The sequence below is a fragment of the Dasypus novemcinctus genome, chromosome 13 (genome assembly GCF_030445035.2).
Source record: "Dasypus novemcinctus isolate mDasNov1 chromosome 13, mDasNov1.1.hap2, whole genome shotgun sequence".
NCBI classification, from domain to species: Eukaryota; Metazoa; Chordata; class Mammalia; order Cingulata; family Dasypodidae; genus Dasypus; species Dasypus novemcinctus.
Genome location: NC_080685.1, coordinates 64350099 through 64356892, shown reverse-complemented (window position 1 = coordinate 64356892; position 6794 = coordinate 64350099). Strand labels below are relative to the sequence as shown.

At 37.7% G+C, this 6794-nt stretch overlaps 1 non-coding gene across 1 annotated transcript; it reads right to left on the bottom strand.

Annotated features, from left to right (window-relative positions):
- Window positions 1-6300: 6300 nt before the first annotated feature.
- On the bottom strand, window positions 6301-6409 carry LOC111766718 (U6 spliceosomal RNA). The gene has a single exon (XR_002798681.1). It is a non-coding gene; the product is annotated as a U6 spliceosomal RNA (small nuclear RNA).
- Between the last annotated feature and the right edge of the window lie 385 nt (window positions 6410-6794).

The following is a 6794-nucleotide window of genomic DNA, read 5'->3' as shown; positions in this document are numbered from 1 at the left end:
CTTTTATATAGGGGATTTATTGAGGGTAAAATCTTACAGGTCCAATGCCATGAAATGTCCAAATCAAATGTACCATCAGAGATGCTTTCCCACCAAAGCAGTTAATGGTATCCTATATCCTGCTTCTCCTCCAGACTCACTGTCTCTCAGCTGTGAGCAACCAGGCATAGGGCTTGTATTTTTCTGGGCCTCCTCTCTCAGTCCTCTCTCAGCTGCTCCACTTTCTCCCTAAATTTCAACTGTGAGCTATCAGGCTTATGGTAGGGCTCATCTCCTGAGCCTTGAGCTGCTCTGTGGGCCCAGCTTCTTGGGTACTTCTTTCCATGCCTCTTTTCTCTACTGGTTCCAGACTCTGGGACCTCTCTCAGCCCTCAGGGCTTCTCTGTTTTCCTGCAGTCCTCCCTCTCACATGGCAGGATGAATATGGTGGCTTCCTTTTCCTCTGTGTTTTTGTCTCTCTCTGTATCTCTGTTTATATCAGCTCCAGTAAGAAGTCTGAGACTCAACCTGAGTCATGCCTCACTGATGTAGTCCAATCAAAAGGGTTTCAATGTAATCCTTTTCTTCTAGGTTTCATAAAAAAAACTTCAAACTGTCACACAAATAGAAATGAGAGGTCACTTAATATAGTATGACATAACAAATAAAATAAATATAAAAGTAGGCATTATTGGAAGTCAAAGACCAAAAAGGTGTAAGACTCACAAAGGTTAAATATCAAAATGGCAGAAGAAAATTCAGTATTAGTAGTGACTTTAAACATAAATGGATTAAACTCTTCAGTCAAAAGGCAGAGATTGGAAGAATGGATAAAAAATCATGACCCAACAATATGCTGTCTGCAAAATATTCACCTTAAAATCAAAGATACAAAGAGATTGAAAGTGAAAGAATGGAAAAAGATACACCATGAAAGTAGTAACCATAAGAGAGCTGGGGTAGTTATACTAATATTATTATTATTTTTTTGTATTTATTTCTCTCCCTTCCACACTCCCTCCCCCCCCCCAGAAGTTGTCTGCTCTCTGTGTCCATTCACTGTGTGTTCTTTTGTGTGTGTATGTCTCTGCTTCTATTCTTGTCAGCAGCATGGAAATCTGTGTCTCTTTTTTTTGTTGCATCATCTTGCTGCATCAGCTCTCCGTGTGTGCGGTGCCACTCCTGGGCAGGCTGGACTTTCTTTCACGTTGGGCGGCTCTCTTATGAGGCATGCTCCTTGCGCATGGGGCTCCCCTATGCGGGGGACACCCCTGTGTGGCATGGCACTCCTTGCACGCATCAGCACTGTGCATGGGCCAGCTCCACGTGGGTCGGGAGGTCCTGGGTTTGAACCTCGGACCTCCCATGTGGTAGGCAGATGCTCTATCCATTGAGCCAAGTCTGCTTCCCACTGTACTAATATTAGATAAAATAGATTTTAAGTCAAAACAGTCACCAGGGACAAAGATAATCATTTTATACTGATAAATGGGGCAATTCAACAAGATGTAATAATTATAAGTGTATATACACCTAACAGCAGAGCCCCTTTAAAATAGGTGAAGCAAATACTGACAGATTTGAAGGGAAAAATTAATGGTTCTACATTAATAGTGGAAGACTTTAATATACCACTCTCAATAATGGATAGAACATCTAATCAGAAGATCAATAAGGAAATACTAGATTTTAATGATACATTAAACCAAGTAGACCTAATAGACATATGTAGAACACTTCACCCAACAAAACAGAATACACATTCTTCTCAAGTGCATGTGGATCATTCTCCAGGATAGACTATATTTTAGGTCACAAAACAAGTCTCAATAAATTTAAAAATATTGAAATCATAGAATGTCTTTTCCCCAACCACAACAGAAGGAAGCTAGAAATCACAACAGAGGGAGAAATGGAAAATTCACAAATACATGAAAATTAAACAATATATTCAATCAATGATGTGGTGATGAATGCACAACCCTGTGATTATACTAAGAGCCACTGATTTTATGCTTTGGATGGACTGTATGGTGTGTGAATAAAACTGTTTAAAAACAACAACAACACACACACACACAAACCCAATGGAAAAATCTTGAGACCAAAACTGAAAATACAATATACTAAAACATATAGGATGCAGTGAATGCAGTGCTGATAGGGAAATTTATAGCTTTAAATGCTTTCATTAAAAAAAAGGAAAAAGGAAGTGGATGTGGCTCAACAAATTGAGCACCCACCTATTACATGTGAGGTCCCGGGTTTGGGTCCTGGTGCCTCCTGGAGAAAGTGGGCAAACAATGAGCAGACAGACAAGGGAACCATCTGGGTGAGGGGTAGGGGATAAATGAGGAAGGAAGGAAGAAAGAAAGAAAGAAACTTTAAATCAGAGATCTAACCTCAAAACTGTAGGAACTAGGAAAAGAAGAGAAAACTACACACAAAGGTGAGCAGAAGGAAGGAAAGAACAAATATTAGATTGGAGATATATGACATAGAAATGAAAAAAAAGTAGAGAATCAACAAAGCCAAAAGTTGTTTCTTTGAAAAGATCAATAAAATTGCAAGCTTGACTGATGAAGAAAAAAGAAAGAAGGTACAAATAACTAAAATTAAAAAGGACTATAAAAGGATACTATGAACAACTGTATGCCAATAAATTAAACAACCTAGATGTAATGGACAAATTCTTAGAAATACACAAACTACCTACATTGACTCAAGAAGAAATAAAAGGTCTCAACAAGCTAATTACTAGTAAAGAGTTTGAATCAGTAATAAAAAACCAACGAACAAAGAAAAGCCCAGGACCAGATGGCTTCATGGGGGAATTTTACTGAACATTTCAAGAAGAAAACTCTATTCAAACTCTTCCAAAAAACTGAAGAGAATGGAACACTTCCTAATTCATTCTACAAGACCAACATCACCTCATACCAAAGCCACACAAAGATACTATGAGAAAAGAAAACTTCAGATGAATATCTCTAATGGATATAGACGCAAAAATCCTCAAGAAAATACTAGCAAACCAAATCCAACAGCATAATAAAAGAAGTATACACCATGATCAAGTGGAATTTATCCCTGGTACGGAAGGTTGATTCAACATAAAAAATAAATTAATGTAATACACAACATTAACATCATGAAGACAAAAGCCACATGATCATCTCAATTGATGGAGAAAAACCGTTTGCAAAAATTCAGCACCCCTGGTTGATAAAAATACTTAGAATACTAGGAATATAAGGAAACTTCCTCAGCTTGGTAAAGGGCATATATGACATCCTATTTAGTGGTGAAAGACTGAAAACTTTCCCTTTAATAGCAGGAGCAAAAAAAGAATGCCCACTGTTACTCAACACTGTACTAGAAGTTTTTGCCAGAACCATTAGGCAAGAAAAAGAAAAGACACCCAAACTGGAAAGGAAGAAGTAAAACATTCCCTCTTTGCAGATAATATAATCCTATATATGGAAAATCCTGAAAGACACACAACAAAGCTCCTAGAGGTAATAAATGAATTCAGCAAAGTGATGGGGTACAAGATCAAAAGCCAAAAATCAGTCATGTTTCCCTACACAAGCAATGAACAATCAGAAGAAACAAGAAAAAATTCCTCTTGTGATAGCCTAGGAATAAATCTAACCAAGGATGTGAAGTACTTGTACACAGAATATTACAAAATATTTCTAAAAGAAATCAAAGAAGACCTAAATAAGTAGAAGAATATTACAGGTTCATGGACTGGTAGACTAAATATCATTAACACGTAAATCCTACCCAAAGCAATTTATAGATTTAATGCAATCCCAATCCAAATACCAATAATCTTCTTTTCAGAAATGGAAAAGCCAATCAACAAATTTGTATGGAAGAATAAGGGGCATCAAATAGCTAAAGCCCTCCTGAAAAAGAAGAGTGAAATTGCAGGACTCACACTTTCCAATCTTAAAACTTATTACAAAGCCACAGCAATCAAAACACCATGGTACTGGCACAAAGAGAGACATTTGGACCAATGGAATAGAATTGAGAGTTCAGAAATCAACCTTCACATTTATGGTCAATTGATTTTTGACACGGTGGCAAAGATCAGTCAGGTGGGAAAGAATAGTTTCTTCAACAAATGGTGCTGGGAAAACTGGATCTACATTTACAGATAAAAGAAGGAGGACCTCTACCTCCCATCGTATCAAAAATCAACACAAAATGGATCACAGACCTGCATATACAAGTTAGAAATATCAATCTCCTGGAAGAAAAGATAGGGAAGCATTTTCAGGACCTTGTGTTAGGCAATGGTTTCTTAGACTTTACACCCAAAGCACAAACAAGAAAAGGAAAAATAGATAAGTGGGACCTCATCAAAATCTAAAACTATTGTACTTCAAAGGACTTTATCATATGAGTAAAAAGATAACCTACACAATAGGTGAAAAGATTTGGAAACTACATATCTATTAAAGATTGAATATCCAGAATATATAAAGAAAACCTACGACTTAACAGCAAAAAGACAAACAATCCTATTTAAAAATGGGCAAAAGACTTGAATAGACAATGCTCCAAGAAAGATATACAAATAACCAGAAAGCACAAGAAAAGATATTAAACATCATTAGCCACCAGGGAAATGCAAATCAAAACCACAGTGAAATATCATTTCACACCCATTAGGATAGTTAATATCAAAAAATGGGAAATAACAATGTTGGAAGAGGATGCAGAGAAATAGGAACACTCATTTATTGCTGGTGGCAATGTAAAATGGTGCAGCCACTGTGGAAGACAGTTTGGTGGTTCCTCCAAAAGCTAAGTAGAGAAATACCATATGACCTGGAAATAGGATATACCCAAAATAATTGAAAGCAGGGACTCAAAAAGCTATTTGCACACCAATGCTCATAGAGGCATTATTCACAATTGCCAAAAGATGAAAGCAATCCAGGTAACCATCAACTGATAAATGGATTGTTTTTAAATGTGGTATATACACGTAGTGGAATATTATTCAGCTTTGTAAAGGAAGAAGTCCTAATACATTCAACAATATAGATGAAACTTGAAGACATCATGTTGAATGATATAAGCCAGAGGCAAAAGGCCAAATATTGTATGATCTCACTGATTTGAAACAATAAGAATAAGCAAACTCATAGAGTCAGAATCTAGAATATGTCACCAGGGTACATGGTGGGGATAGGGAACGGGAAGTTAATGCTTAAAATATACAGCGTTCCTATTTGTAATGATGGAAATGTTTTAGTAATGGATGGGGGTGATGGCAGCACAACATTGTACACACAATTAATAGCACTGAAATATGTATCTGAATGTGATTAAAAGGGGAAATGTTAGATTTTATATGATAACAGAATAAGAATTTTTTAAAAATCCATGGAACTATACTACACAGTCAACTCTAAATTAAACCATGGACCATAGTTAATAGTACAATTATAAAATTGTGCTATCATCAATCTTAACAAATGTTTCACACTGAAGCAAGTTCTTGGTGGTGAGGTGGTATATGGGAATCCTGTATTTGATGCATGATTGTTCTGCAAATCCACAATTTCTCTAATAAAGAAAAAAAGTTTAAAAAGAATACATAGTGGTTTAAAACAACAAAAATCATTATTAAACCTCACAGTTCCTTTGCATCAGAAATTTGGGTGTGATTTACCTGAGTATTTCTGGCTTTGGGTCTTTCATGAGCCTATAACCAGATGTCAGCAGGGGCTGCAGTCATCCGAAGTCGTGGTTGGAGCAGGAGATCCACTCCCAAGGTGGCTAACTTACACAGCTGGCAAATTTTTGCTGGTTATTGGCAAACAGCCTCAGTTCCCCTCCAGGTGGGGCTCTCTCCTCGGGGGTTCTCTGCACACAACATGGCTGCTGACCTCCATAGAACGCTATCCAAGATTGCAAGGCAGGAGCTGCAATGCCTTTTATGACCTAGCATCGGAAGGCACAGACAGTTTGCAATATTCTATTGGTCATACACATCAGCTCTGATCCATTATGACAGGGGACCACACAAGGGTTTTTACACCAGGAGGCAGGGATCATTGGAAGGCTATCTTGGAAGCTGACTACCAGGAGCACCTCCGTTCAACGTTTGCATTTTAAGATCCCTGAAGTAGGAAACATCTGTATAAAGGAGGCAGGGCTTCACTGCCTGGAGCTCCCCCACCTGCTCCAGAACCAGTCTTTGTGTGTATGTGTGTTATTTTTATTTATTTATTTATAAAACATATTCAGGTTACATAAATGTTACATTTAAAAAATATAGGGGAATCCCATATGCCCCAAAATATGGATGACTTCACGAATTTGCGTGTCATCCTTGTGCAGGGGCCATACTAACCTTCTCTGTTTATCATTCCAATTTTGGTATATGTGCTGCCGACGCGAGCACAGAACCAGTCTTAGCTTCTAATTTCAGACACACTGGGCAGTAAAAGTCTTAAAAGGTGACCCTCTCATACAGCTACAGTTACTTTGTGCCCCATCCAAATGACTAGGAGGCCACACTAGTTTTCCCATTAAATCAGTTATCTATTGCTACATAACAAATTACCATAAAACGAAGAGGTTTAAAACAACACACATTTATTATATTATGGTTGTGGTGAGTCAGGAATTTGGGTACAGCTTAGGTGGGTCCTCTGGCGTAGGGTCTCAAGGTGAAATAAAAAAGATGTGAGTGGGGAACCACAAGGTTCAACCAGGATGGGATTTGTTTCACTTGGTGATTGTTGGCAGGATTCAGTTCTTTGTGGGTTATTGGACTGAGGACCCCA